At 49.3% G+C, this 13,224-nt stretch overlaps 1 protein-coding gene across 2 annotated transcripts in view; it reads left to right on the top strand.

Annotated features, from left to right (window-relative positions):
• The first annotated feature begins 12,582 nt into the window (after window positions 1-12,582).
• TEX2 (testis expressed 2) overlaps window positions 12,583-13,224 on the top strand; it is a 106,075-nt gene continuing 105,433 nt past the window's right edge. The window contains exon 1 of one of the 2 annotated variants that reach the window (XM_030295940.1): window positions 12,583-12,683. The gene's annotated coding sequence lies outside the window, so the exon portion shown is untranslated. The remainder of the gene's footprint in view (window positions 12,684-13,224) is intronic. The other variant, XM_030295937.1, reaches the window with a different exon arrangement.

Raw genomic sequence — 13,224 nt, 5'->3', positions numbered from 1 at the left:
GTGCCAGAGGCAGGTCACCTCCATGGATTGCTCCCCGTCGTGGACACCTCTTCCCTGGCACTCTACCCACAGATGAGATCCTTGCAGATGAGAGCTAAATCTTCTTATCGGGCATTTTAATTGTTGGCATCCAAACTTTATTGCCCAAACATTAGAACTTTAATGATGGAAATTAAGAGGGGGAAAAAAGAAACACCAGCAATCCTATCACACCCCCGTATCAATGTAGTGCATTGACCATTCCCAGCCCCCGTGTATAAGATGAAGAGAACAGGCCTGTGGGGACATTGTTTGGTGCTCGTAGCAGACATCCCAGGGCCTGCCCTGGCCAACACCCCACCCTTACATTTCCTGGCACCGATGGACAGATGGATGCCCCACCTGCTGGACAGGAAACAGACCACCAGAAATGTGTGACCTGACCTGGGTGACAAAGCTTGCTGTCACTGTCCCACCACGGCTCAGAGGGGATGTGAGAAACTAGACTAAGGAGCAAAGTTTGGATGAGATGAGAGGTAGGCAGTAGAGGTTTGGGAAAGGACTGAGTAAGAGTCAAGAAAGACAGAGAAGCGACCTGAGGTTTGGCAGAGTTCAGATATCAAGGATTTGACAAGAACCACTCCAGGGGAACAGTGGAGGCAGAAGCCCCTTTGGAGCAGGTTAAAGAGGATGAAAGGAGAGGAAGAGAACTTTTTTTTTTTTTTTTTTTTTTTTTTTTGAGAAAGGATGGCAGAGAATGGGACAACATGAGGGAGTCTTGGACCGGAGAGAAGGGGGTTTTCAGAAGAGAGATACAGGGCATGATTGTGTGTTGGCGGGAAGGATCCAGTTGAGAGAAAGAAACTGATTATGCAAGAGAAACGGGGGCGGGGGGCATGACTAGATCAGCAGACTCCTAGGAAGCCAGCGAGGTTAGACCTTGGGAAGGACTGAGGACAGTAAACAGAGGGCATGCATGAAGAGGCCACAGGTAGACTTGGCGTGGAGAAGATAGGGGACTTTCTGCCTCCCTGGGTACTTACGTCCCGGGAAGGAGATGATGGGGTTAGCGGTTAAGAGGGGGGAGGCGGTGTTGGGCATCCGTAGGGAGAGCGGTCAGTGCTGTCCCAGAGAGCGGGGGAGTGAACGCACTGACAAAACGCAGCCTCGCTGGCCAGGCCTGAATGCCCACGTGAGGTCTGCGATGAGGAAGCACTGAGTGAAGGTGAAAGCAGAGTCCAGGTGAGCACTGATGGTGGCTGTGGAGAAGGAGAGAGGCAGACACATTTGAGAGTTTGGATGTGCCCAAACCAGGACTTGTCCATGGACTGGATGTGCCCAGGGGAGGGTGAAATCAAGAGTAACTCATTGTTCTTGACTCGAGCCAGTGAGCGTGGGGAGGAGGGGCATGGACTAAGATGGGGGTGGCAGAGACCAAGAGCTCCATTTGAGGAGTCAAGAAAGAGAAGCGACCTGAGATTTGGCAGAGTTCGGCTATCAAGGATTTGACAAGCAGGAAGTTGGGTGAGGCTGGAGCATAAGGGGGAGGTTTTCTCCTCTGCTCTGCTCTACAGTGTATGAGAAGTATGTCGTGAGCTGGGTCTGGGTATGTGGCTTCACCATCCTGACTTGCACAAAGAGGAAGAAGGTCTCCAGCGCTAGACTGCAAGCTCCTTGCAGGCAGGGCCTGTGTTTTGTTCACTGACATATCTCCAGCACCTCGCAGAACACCTGGAAGGCAGTAGGTTGCCATGACCATTTTCTGTCTGGATAGATAGATAACATCACGGTCCCCCCCTACCCTCCAGAAACTGGGTGACTTTGTAAAGCCTGGAACAGATACTTTCATAGCTTGATGAGAGAGGCCTTGCTAATTACATGATGATGACAATGAGTTGGGGATGACTTATAGTCAGGAAGGACCAACTGCTCTTCTGAATAATCACTTGAATGGGTCACACCATGATTGCTCAGAGTGCCATGACTGGTGAAGTGGATGGATGTAGGAGGGTGGGGTGGGTGATCAGAAAATGGGAGGAAAGGAGTTCCAATTCCACCAGTAAGCTGGGTTTGCTTTGTGACTTCAGGCTAACTACTTGACCTCTCCCGCCTTTTGAATTTGTTTTTTATGGGGGGGAGGGGTGGGTTTTTTTTTTTTAAGTTTATTTATTTATTTTGAGAGAGAGAGGACATGAGTGGGGGAGGGGCAAATAGAGAAGGAGAGAGAGAATCCCAAGCAGGCTCCATGCTATTAGCACGGAGCCTGACACAGGGCTCAGTCTCAGGAACAAGGAGGCCATGATCTGAACTGAAATCAAGAGTCAGATGCTTAACCAACTGAGCCACCCAATCACCCCAGTTATTTTTAATGGAAGTGATAGAGATCTACCACCCGAAATGGCCATAGGCGCCGCTGATAAAATTGCGGCACCTCTGTGGCAAACAAGGGGACCTAATAAAGCAGAAGCTGAGCACCAGTTCTCAGAAACGGAGACTTTGTCTCTACTCTAGGAGACTTTGTTGGGGCCCTGGATGCTATCAAAGATGCCAAGTTGTTTTCTAGCCAAAAGACAACTGCAAGGCTTGACCTTGAGGAAGGTAGATGGAAAACGTAGTCTGTGATTGTTCTGTTCTGTTCTGTTCTTTGTCCCTGTGTCCCAGGGACCTGCTGGGAGCATTTCCAGTTTCCTCTGCCTGAATTGAGCAGGTGCTACCTGTAGGGCGGAGGCCTCTCTGATCTCTTCCTGCCAAGTCACACAGGCCGATGACTGAGATCCCCAGGACAGCTTCATGAGGACCAGGTGCCTGGAGTACGTGTGTGCCACAGAAAGAAAGAGGAAGGAACTGGCGTGGGGGTGAGTAACAGAGATACCACACGCTGGAGTCCTCCTACAATAGTAAAGTGACCATGTGGCAGGCAGCCAGGTGAGCAGTCATAAAACAATAGAGAGATGGAAACATTCAGGATGGAAGGCATGGAATGGTCTAACCTCTGTGATTTTATAGGAGAGGAAACTGAAGCCCCACAAAAGTCATCCGTTTTTTTCACCAGACATTTCTCAAGAGCTAATTATGTGCTAAGTACCAGGCCAGTGTTTTGGTTAAATACTGCTGCAAAACACATCACCCCAAAACTCAGAGGCTTAAAACAACAGCCATTTTATTATTTCTCACATATCTGTGGGCCAGCGGACCTCAGCCGTGTGGGTCTTTGGTTCCATATGGTAATGGCTGAGGCTCCAGTTATTTGGGGCAAGACTCAGCTAGACCCTTCAAGATGGCTCACTCACAGAGATGGCAGCTGGTGCCAAGTGTTGGCTGGGAGATTACCTGGGTCTTTCACCTGCCATGCCTCAGTGCTCTTCTGTATGGCTTCTCCATGTGACTTGGGCTTCTCAGAGCATGGTGACTGATTTCCAAAGGCCAGAAAGTGGAAGCTGTCAGGCCCATTAATGCCCAGGCTCAGAAGTTCCAGAATGCTACTTCTGCTGCATTCTATTGGTTAAAGCCAGTCATAGGGGTGTGTTAGTTAGTTACCTACTGCTGTGTAACAAATAATTCTAAAACTTAGTGGTTTAAAATGATGATAAATATTTATCTCTCACGGCTTCTATGGGTTGTTCAGGAAATATGGAGCAGTTTTGCTGGGCAGTTCTGACTTGGGGTATCTCATGAGATTGTGGTCGAAATGTTGGCCGGAGTTGAGCTCATGTGAAGGCTTGATTGGGACTGGAGGATCCATTTCCAAGATGGCCCACTCATAAAGTTGGCAAATTTGTGCTTGCCTTTGGCAAGAGGACTCTGTTCTTCTGCACATGGGTCTCTCCGCAGCCTGTGTGAGTGTCCTTGTGATATGGTGGCTGGCTTCCCCAGAGCAAGTGATCCAAGAGATCAAGGCAGGCCTTTACAAGCTAGCTTCAAAGTCAGACTTCATCACCTCTGCCGTACATTTTTGTCACACAGACCAGCCCTGATTTGCAGTAGGAGACCATGAAAGGGCATGAATGACCAGGAAGTGAGGATCACTGGGAACATCTTGGAGGCTGGCTACACACAAGGCTAGCCCAAGATTCCAACGGGCAGAGAAATAGACGCTACCTCTGGATAGGGGGAATGACCAAGACTTTGTGACCATCTTTATCCACCAGAGCCCAGCCCTAGAGATTTAGCAGAGGACCAGACAGAAGAACTTTGTGCTCACAGAATTTACAGTCTAGACCATAGTCTAGGTCCTACAGTCCAGGCAGGACCACATAGAAAACTAGTGTCAGAGAATGGATGTGTCTATCTCAGCCTGAGGCTGAGAAAAAGCCAATAATACACCCAAAGTCATATAGTGAGTAAGTGGCAGAGCTGAGGTTAATACTCAGACCCTTCTGACCCCAAGCCAAGCCCTCCTTCCCCTTATGTTATAATGTTACATTTCAAATAGTCAATACAACATTGTATATAGTGTAAAATAACAGCTATGTAAACCAAACTATGCTTTTAAAAAGAACAGAAGGAAATACAATGTTGACAGTTATTAATAAGTGGGAAGCAGATGAGTGAGGGGTTTTTTTGTTGGGTTTTTTTTTTTTTGGTTTTTTTTTTTTTTTACTTCTTCTAAGTTTCTGGTTTTTTAATGCTCTAAATTGAGCTCCTATCACTTTCATGATAAAAAAACCCCAAACCATTTCCTTCTGTGGTGGATCACAAAGGCCCGGAGAAGAGACGTGTACTTGGGTGGAGGGGGGTGGGAGAGGGGTTGGAGAAGGAACTGGAGGGGACAGTGAGAGGGGAGCCCTCCACCTGCAGATTTGGGTTCCTCCTCTGCTGGGCGGCATTCATTGTGCTTCCAGTATCTGGTTCTTCTGAAAGTTACATGGCTGTTAATTAACACACCTGTGCAAACAAAGCTGACACCCCCCCCCCCCCCCCCCCCCCCCTGAGGGGTGGGAGGAAGGACTTCATTCTAAAGAAGAGATGTGCTTCCCACTCTCCAACAGCTGGCAGAGCAAAGGCAAACTAGAGGGCTGACATTTCTCCTTCTTGATGGGATATATCTCTAATGCTGTTTTCTGGTCCAAGATCAAGGTGACTTCCTCTCAAATATGAGTTTACATACGGAAACAATGTTTGATATTGATGCTTTCCTGGAAACTCCAATATAGGTAGTCACTGTCAATACAACTGTTTGGCTGTTTAAAGTATTAGAAGTCCTTTTATGTTCCCTGCAACCATGGTGTGTCTTCTTTCACTTTTATTTTTGAGGCTTAAACATGTCACTCCATTGTCCTCTTCCACTGCCAGAGCATATTTTCCCTGGAGTGAAAAACAACAGCTTCCATTAATTGAGCACCTATTATGCAAAGCTGCTATATTAAGTATTTATACCTATATTTAACCTTTGCAATAACATATGATGTGGGTATCTCCAATTTAGAGATGAGAAAACAGCAGCTCAAGGGAGTTCAATATCTTCTCCAAGGTCACATGGCTCAGAAATGACAAAGGCAAAACCTTGAACCCAGGTCCAAATGACCCCCCCAAAAGCTGCTAGCCTGATGCTGATTCCCTAAAAAGAACATTACGCAACATTAAAAGACATTTGAAATATTATATCCCTATACCCTAAGATGGCGGTTTTGGGGGGACAGTTCAAGGTTCTCTTTTAGAAAATGGACTTTGTACCAGAAACTTCTTGAGCACCACTTGAGAACTTCTAGCTACCACTGCAGTGGCCAGTTCTGTGAATACTCCTACCAGCTTAGAGCAGGTGCAGTCTGACAGTGTCTTGCCTCAGGCCCGCAGCTGGCACCTCTCAGCCCCACCCCTCCCCCCCTCCCCCCCCCCCCCCCCCCGCCCCAGGGCATCTGTCAACAGCCCCTCGGAGCCAGGCCAGTGCCTCCTGGAATCAGGGCAGAGCCTTTCACCAATGGGGTCAGAGGCCATTGGATAAATGCCTTCCCCTTTGTCCCCCATCCCAGATGTGGGTCCTGAGATGCTTTCCGCAGGGCTTCTCAGTCCTTCCAAATCAAGCAGCTGGAATGTGGCCACCCCAATGACACATCATCAAATGCCTCTGCCTTCATTCTTGCTTTCAGTCCTGAGCCTCAGGTATGCTTCCTGGCTTCATACTCCACAATAATGTATTTGTATGTGAGCTTTGTCTCAAAGGACATCTCTCACATTCCAGGACACCCTGGCCAGCACATATTGAAACATTTCCTTTGCTTAAGTGCTCACTGAAATATAGACCATCTTTGTCTTGTGAATCACATGGGTGCTGAGTAGAATACATATGTGGAAATGGCAAAGATTTGCAATTCCACTTCCATTTCAGTTCTATTTAACAACCTGGTCAGGAGCTAACATTTCCTACCGACTTGTAGGAAATATACCAGGGAATATAAGTAGAAAACATATGAACCTCCTTTTCAAAATTAAAAAACAAAAATAAAAAAGCTCAACCTTCCCCCATGTTTAGGTGGGTGTATATGTTGCTAAATGGTCAGCTGAGCCCTCCTGTTTCTGCTACTTAAGGGGTGATATATGCTGGTGGGGAGGAGAAATGCAGGGCTGGGGCCACACCTGTTGGCTGCACTGTTCCACCCTCTCATCCCTGGAGTTAGAACTGTGCTCCAGGGTGATTCTGAGCAAGCTGGAGATTGAATTTCCCATGCTGGAGTGGAGCAGCGGGACTGGTGGTTGGAAGGCAGCGAGGATGGTGAGTGACATCAATCAAGGTTTTAGGGAAAGCAGGAGAGTAACTGTTGTATTGTGTATTCATTCTCTGTAAGCATTGGGGGCGGGGGTCTGAGAGGCAAGGCATAGAGGGGGCAGGGAAAGAATTTCTCCCTAGAAATTCTTTTTTTTTTTTTTAGTTTATTTATTTATTTTGAGAGAGAGAGAGAGAGAGAGAGAGAGAGAGAGAGAGAGATGCAGGAGGGGCAGAGAGAGAGAGAGAGAGAGAGAGAGTCCTAAGCAGGCTCTGCACTGTCAGCTCAGAGCCTGATGTGGGGCTCGAACTCACAAACCATGAGATGACCTGGGCCGAAACCAAGAGTTGGACACTTAACCAACTGAGCCACCCAGGTACCCCCTCCCTAGAAATTCTATTCTGGCTCTGCTCCACATCAACTGGAAGCCACCATTCCCCCAGTGATCCTGGGAATGACAGAGCTTTGAGACATTTATATTTGATAACCCCAGGTCTCATGTGCTAACTAGCAGAGTAAATAAGTGACATCACCTGCAGTTCGCTGCTCCCTGACGACCGGGAATTAGTCGCAGAGCATCAGCCCACTGGTGGAGGCCTCTCTAAAGCCCCTGAAGACTCCCTCAAACATCCCTTCCCACAGATGCTCATGTTTTGGTGATGGTAAGAGTCCTGATTATTAGCAGGTTTTTATTTTAGAAGGAAAACCAGACCACAATATGTTCTCCCCGCCCGCCCCCCATCATTTTGGAGAGTCACTCCAGGGCTGGTGCAGAGTGAACAGAGAGTGAGTGCACAGTCGCCCATCATTCTTCGTAAGGAACCGAGGTACGGGAAACCAGGACTTGACCATCTTTAGAAATTCCAGTTCTGTGGCCACACCTGACTTTGTCATTCCTCAGAATCATTCTTCTGTGAAGAACCTTGCCTCCCCATCCCACTCCGAATGAAAGCTAACCTGGGTCTTCTCACCTGTCTTGCTCCCACATATTTGCCCCTGCCTATCCCCTCCTCCTTGGATTTCCTTCTATGTCCATCCAACATAGGATCCATGACCCATCATTTCAACCCTTCTGTGGTCAGTACCTGCTGTTTTGTTTTCCTCCGGTTCCCGACCCTGTAAATTGGAGACTGGATTCTCCACACCTGGGCCCAGCCGCCTAGTCCTCCACGGTCCTGTGGCCGCCTCAAGTGCGTGGGCCCAAGGGGCTGCCCAGAACTCTTCCTCCCTCCCTTCCTCCCTCCCTCCCTCCCTCCCTCCCTCCCTTCCTTCCTTCCTTCCTTCCTTCCTTCCTTCCTTCCTTCCTTCCTTCCTTCCTTCCTTCCTTCCTCTTTCTTTTTTAGAACTCTTCCTTTCAATCTGGAAGCTCGAAGCTCCTTCTTTCATTCCCTCTCAGAGGCTTTTTCAGTTCTTCACTGTTTCCTTCAAACCCCTGTTATCACCTCCCACCTACTCTCAAGAGATGACTTTGCTTCTCACTTTAGAGCTAAAAAGAAAAAAAGAAGCCAGCAGGCAGGAATTTCCTCAACTTCCTGCCTTCCACCTATGAATGAATCTGCACCCACACCCATTCTTATCAGTGTCTAGCTCGCTGCAGTGGGAGACCAGACCCTTTTCCTGCCCCGGGCCTGCTCCCTTTCCCTGTGGGCCTCCTGGGACCCTGTCCGGTGGGCCCTCTCCTGCCTGACCTTTTCATTCTCTTTTCTTAGCTCTTGTCCTCAGCCCCAGCTCTGGGGGTCCTCTGCATTCCCAGCCCCACCAATACTGCTTTTGCTTGCGACCCAATAACTTTCTAATTTCCAAATCCCCAAGTTTACCGTTCAGGCCTCTTCCTTTTTTTTTTTTTTAATTTTTTTTTTTCAACGTTTATTTATTTTTGGGACAGAGAGAGACAGAGCATGAACAGGGGAGGGGCAGAGAGAGAGGGAGACACAGAATCGGAAACAGGCTCCAGGCTCCGAGCCATCAGCCCAGAGCCCGACGCGGGGCTCGAACTCACGGACCGCGAGATCGTGACCTGGCTGAAGTCGGACGCTTAACCGACTGCGCCACCCAGGCGCCCCCAGGCCTCTTCCAACTTGAACCTTCTGAGGCATATGTTGCTATTGACCACTTCCTCCTTCTCCAAATATCTTCTCCCTTGGGTTTTTATCTCCTTTCTGGTTTCTTTATTTTATTTTATTTTATGTTATTTTATTTTATTTTATATTTTTAATTGTTTTTTAAATTTTTTTTAACATGTATTCATTTTTGAAAGGCAGAGAGAGACAGAGAACAAATGGGGGAGGGGCAGAGAGAGAGGGAGACACAGAAACAGAAGCAGGCTCCAGGTTCTGTGCTCCGGGCTACCAGCCCAGAGCCCGCCGCAGGGCTCGAACTCACGGACCGCGAGATCATCACCTGAGCCGAAAGTCGGCCACTTAACGGACTGAGCCACCCAGGCGCTCCTGGTTTCTTTTCTTAATGGCCCTCACCTGGCCACCCCTAAAACATTACTGGGGTTCCCCAGGGGGGTATTAGTGCCTATTCTGTGGCCCGGAGCTCCTGCGCTTACATTTACGGAAGACTGTAAGGGTCTATCAACTTGATAGATCTTTCTCTACTAGATCTAGTGGCCAAATTCTACCTTTTTTTTTTTTTTTACACTTTTTAATAGTTACTTTCGTCTCCATCCCCAGTGCTTAAGCACCTGGTACTTCCTGAGCTCTCAGTGATTGCTCATTAAGGGTACAGCTTGTGCACAATGGACCCCTCGCCTATTTTAGGTGTACAAGTGGATCAACTGTTTTGTATACTTTGTAACCATTTCTCTCGTCAAAAGTACAAATGCAGTGTCAAAAAAATTGAATTAAAAATCTTATAGCATTTTTGTTTGCTTAGGGTTTGGGGAGAAAATAGGGATTATCTTGAAATGCCATAATTGGGGATAATTCAAGTCGCCAGAACCTATGTTAGCTAAAGCTGAAGACTGGGTTGACGGTTGGGAGAAAGGGTGGCTGATGCCAGGGCAATAATAAAACTTGAGCTTGAATTTCTATGACTTCCACCTCTACTATAGGTAGGAAATTTATTTTCTGCATGTAAAGCAGCTATTTGGGGGATAAAGTAAAGAATCTTGTGTGATATCTGAATTTAGCATCACGATCCCTGACCTATGTCATAGGTTGCCATAATGAGTCATAGATGCCAAACTTTAAAATTACTCTTTTCATTTATAAGCTCAAAGTACAGGTATATATATATATATATATATATATATATATATATTCTCTATTTGACTTGATTTTTTTTTTTAATTTTTTTTTCAACGTTTATTTATTTTTGGGACAGAGAGAGACAGAGCATGAACGGGGGAGGGGCAGAGAGAGAGGGAGACACAGAATCGGAAACAGGCTCCAGGCTCTGAGCCATCAGCCCAGAGCCTGACGCGGGGCTCGAACTCCCGGACCGCGAGATCGTGACCTGGCTGAAGTCGGACGCTTAACCGACTGCGCCACCCAGGCGCCCCATCTATTTGACTTGATTTTCATGCCAGCCCAAGGAGGCAGAATTGGTTATTATCCTACTTTATTTTATTTGAGAGAGAGAGAGTGCACAAGCAGGGGAGAGGGACAGAGGGAGAGAGAGAGAATCTTAAGTGGGCTCCACACTCAGCATGGAGCCAGACGCAGGGCTCCGTCCATCCCACCACCCTGGGCTCATGACCTGAGCCAATCAAGAGTCAGACGCTCAACTGACTGAGCCACCCTGGCGCCCCTATTATCCCATTTTATAGATGAGCAATCCAGGCTCAAAGAGATTTAATTATACATCTTGTTCAAAGTCAAATAGATGTAAGTTAGAGCAAGGGAACTTAAACTCCAAGGCAGTGCTTCTATATTACATTGTTGGTGAAGATTAGTGATATTTGTTCCTTTTGCCTTTTGAAGTTATCCATCCATCCTGTTTCTGGCAGCAACAAAGGGCATTTGGCAGGCACTGGAGCGGAGCAGTTCGGAGGATCCTGGTGATTAGGGTCATGAATGCTGGCTCTTTCTTTAGCTAGTCTTGTGATCTTGGACTCATCAGCAATCCTCTCTGGCCTTCAGTTTCTGCATCCATAAAATGGAGGAAACAGCAATCCTATCTACCACACAGGATTATTGCAAGGTTTCAATGACAATATGTACAAAGTCCTAGGCTTAGTAAGGTGCATAGCAGGTTCTTACTAGGTATGAAGTGTTAATATTATTATGTTATTATATATCCATTTATTTTTCAAAGCATCCAAGTTACTCACTTTTCAAAAAGAAGGGATCCTTCTGAGTGTTCATGCTGGAACTTAATGGACTCTAGTTTGAGGTCAGGTTGTTATAGTATTAATTAATCTAATATTTATGTAGGGCTTGAAATGAGCATGGGGGGGGTGGGGACTCTTGAGATGCACCTTGCCAGCTTCAAGTGGTGCAGTTTCAGGGCCTATCCTCCAACCCCCCACTGAGGTGGAGGTTTTAAGATATGGCCAAGAAGAGTTTAGGAGCTGTTTCTCCAGTGATAATGGCCCTTGTTGCACATTTCCAGATATGCATGAATGGAGCCCTCTCCTGTTGAGGAAGAGTTCCTTTTCCTTTGGGAACCAAGAGGAGACATGGTAATACTAGGCAGTGATATCAGCAACCCAGAGACTTAACCCTGACAAGGCTGATCAATGTGTGTGTGGAGATATCTCTGGCAAACCCAGAACCCAGCAGATATTACAGCAAAATATGGGTTGTTCTGTGGAAGCTATTTGCTCCTCATAGGAGGGGTCTAGGTGGGAGAGGCTGACCTTGAAATCGAAGGCAGTGACTTTTCAGTCAGATGCATACCTGGGACACAGAGGATGAGGAGAGGAGGGGGGCTGGGAGAGTAGGCAGGACTCGATGGCACTGGAAGGGACCTCCAGAGGGGCAAGGCACCCTCCTGGGCTTATGACTGGGTCTGGTCACAGCAATGAGGAAGGGTGTGTTTGCCATTAAGATATTTCAGCATTGTCTTACCACTCAGAGAACAAGACTGGTTTGTTACCTCATCCCAGCCCAGTTCCCTTCAAATTCAGTTCTTAGCAGGACCCACTCAGCCAGCTGCTCTGAGTTTCTTAGTAGGTGGCCTCCAGCCCAGCTAGAAAGTCTCCCAGCCATAATACTGACTTTGAGGATAAAAGAGAGTTTAGCTTTATTTTTGGCAGTTGACTTTGAATTCCATTACTATGATGGACTCGAAATACGCACCTGAGTGTGTGTGGATCTTGTACCACCTACATTGGACTCACGTCGGGGGAGGGATGTTGAAAAATGCGTATTTTCCCCAGTTCCATTCCAGAAGTAGGAAATGAGAGACTCTGGTGGGACCTAGGGATCTTTATGTTAAAATCCTCCAGGGTGAAGCCGAGGATGTGTCTTTTGAAGCGAATTTCTGGGATTGGACGGGATAGATGACGGCCTTCTAAAACCCAAATTTGAGTGAATATGCCCAGCGGGAAACCCCTGGCTCTCGCAGCCTCAGTTTCTCCCTTCGGCCAGGGCACGTTCTGCCCCCACTTGTTCGCTAGGCTGCAGGAAGAGGAAATTAGTAAGTGCAAAGAACTGGAGAAAGCGCCGCAGCTGGGCTGGGAGAGAAGAGAAGCTCTTACCCCTCCCACCCGGACTCTGCAGGTAACCGTGTCACCGCCCCTCTAGCCCTTTGGGCGGCGGTCCCTTTAACAGACCTGACCAATCGCGCGCCCATTTCCGCGGTCGCTCCTCGGCGCGCGGGTAGGGGCTGGATTGGCCGTGCCTGGCGCGCGGCCTGCTCCGCCCCTGCGGCCCTCTGGTTGGTGGCGGCGGCCGCGGGCGCGGGGCGGGTCCGCCGGCGGGGCGGGGCGGCCGGTGCCCGGGGGCGGGCGGGCTGCAGGACAGCGGCCGGAGCCCGAGCCCGAGCCGGAGCCGCGGCGGCCGCGGAGCACGGGCGCCGGCGCAGTACAATGAAGCAGCCAGCGGAGCCGGGGTGAGCGCGACCGGGGCCGGGCGGGGGGCGGTGGAGGGAGCGCCCGCGGAGAAGGCCCGGGCGGGGGGCGGCCCGACCCCGCAGGGTCCCGGGTGTGCCGGGGGCCGGCGGCCGTTGGTGCGGCGGGGCAAGGGGATCGGCCCCCTCCCGGGATCCCGCCCCGCTGTCACGACGCGGCGTTGACGGGAGACGCCCACCCGCGACGCCCCCGGGCGAACGCCTCGTTCGTTTGGGGTCGGGCGTGGCGGTTTGGGCTTGACCCCAAACGGAGGCGCCGGCCGGCCCATCCCCTCCAGCCTGCCGTCCGCGGGCTCCGGGCTCCGGGCTCGGCCCGGGCCAGGGAGGGCCGTCCACTCGCAAACTAAAGGAAAACAGCTCGTAATTTTATGAATGGGCCCCCCGGCTCCTGCCGCCCCCCTCGCCCGCGTCACTAAATGCTTGGAAGTCGAGAACCGCAGTTACTTTTACGCGGATCTGTCAGGGGCTGGCTGCGCTCGGGTTGTTTTTCTCCAACTCCTTGGAAATCGCGGGTGGCGGTGGG

Source organism: Lynx canadensis, chromosome E1, assembly GCF_007474595.2.
Source record: "Lynx canadensis isolate LIC74 chromosome E1, mLynCan4.pri.v2, whole genome shotgun sequence".
NCBI lineage: Eukaryota > Metazoa > Chordata > Mammalia > Carnivora > Felidae > Lynx > Lynx canadensis.
Note: the sequence above shows the minus strand (reverse complement) of the source record. Positions and strands in the feature narration are given on the sequence as shown.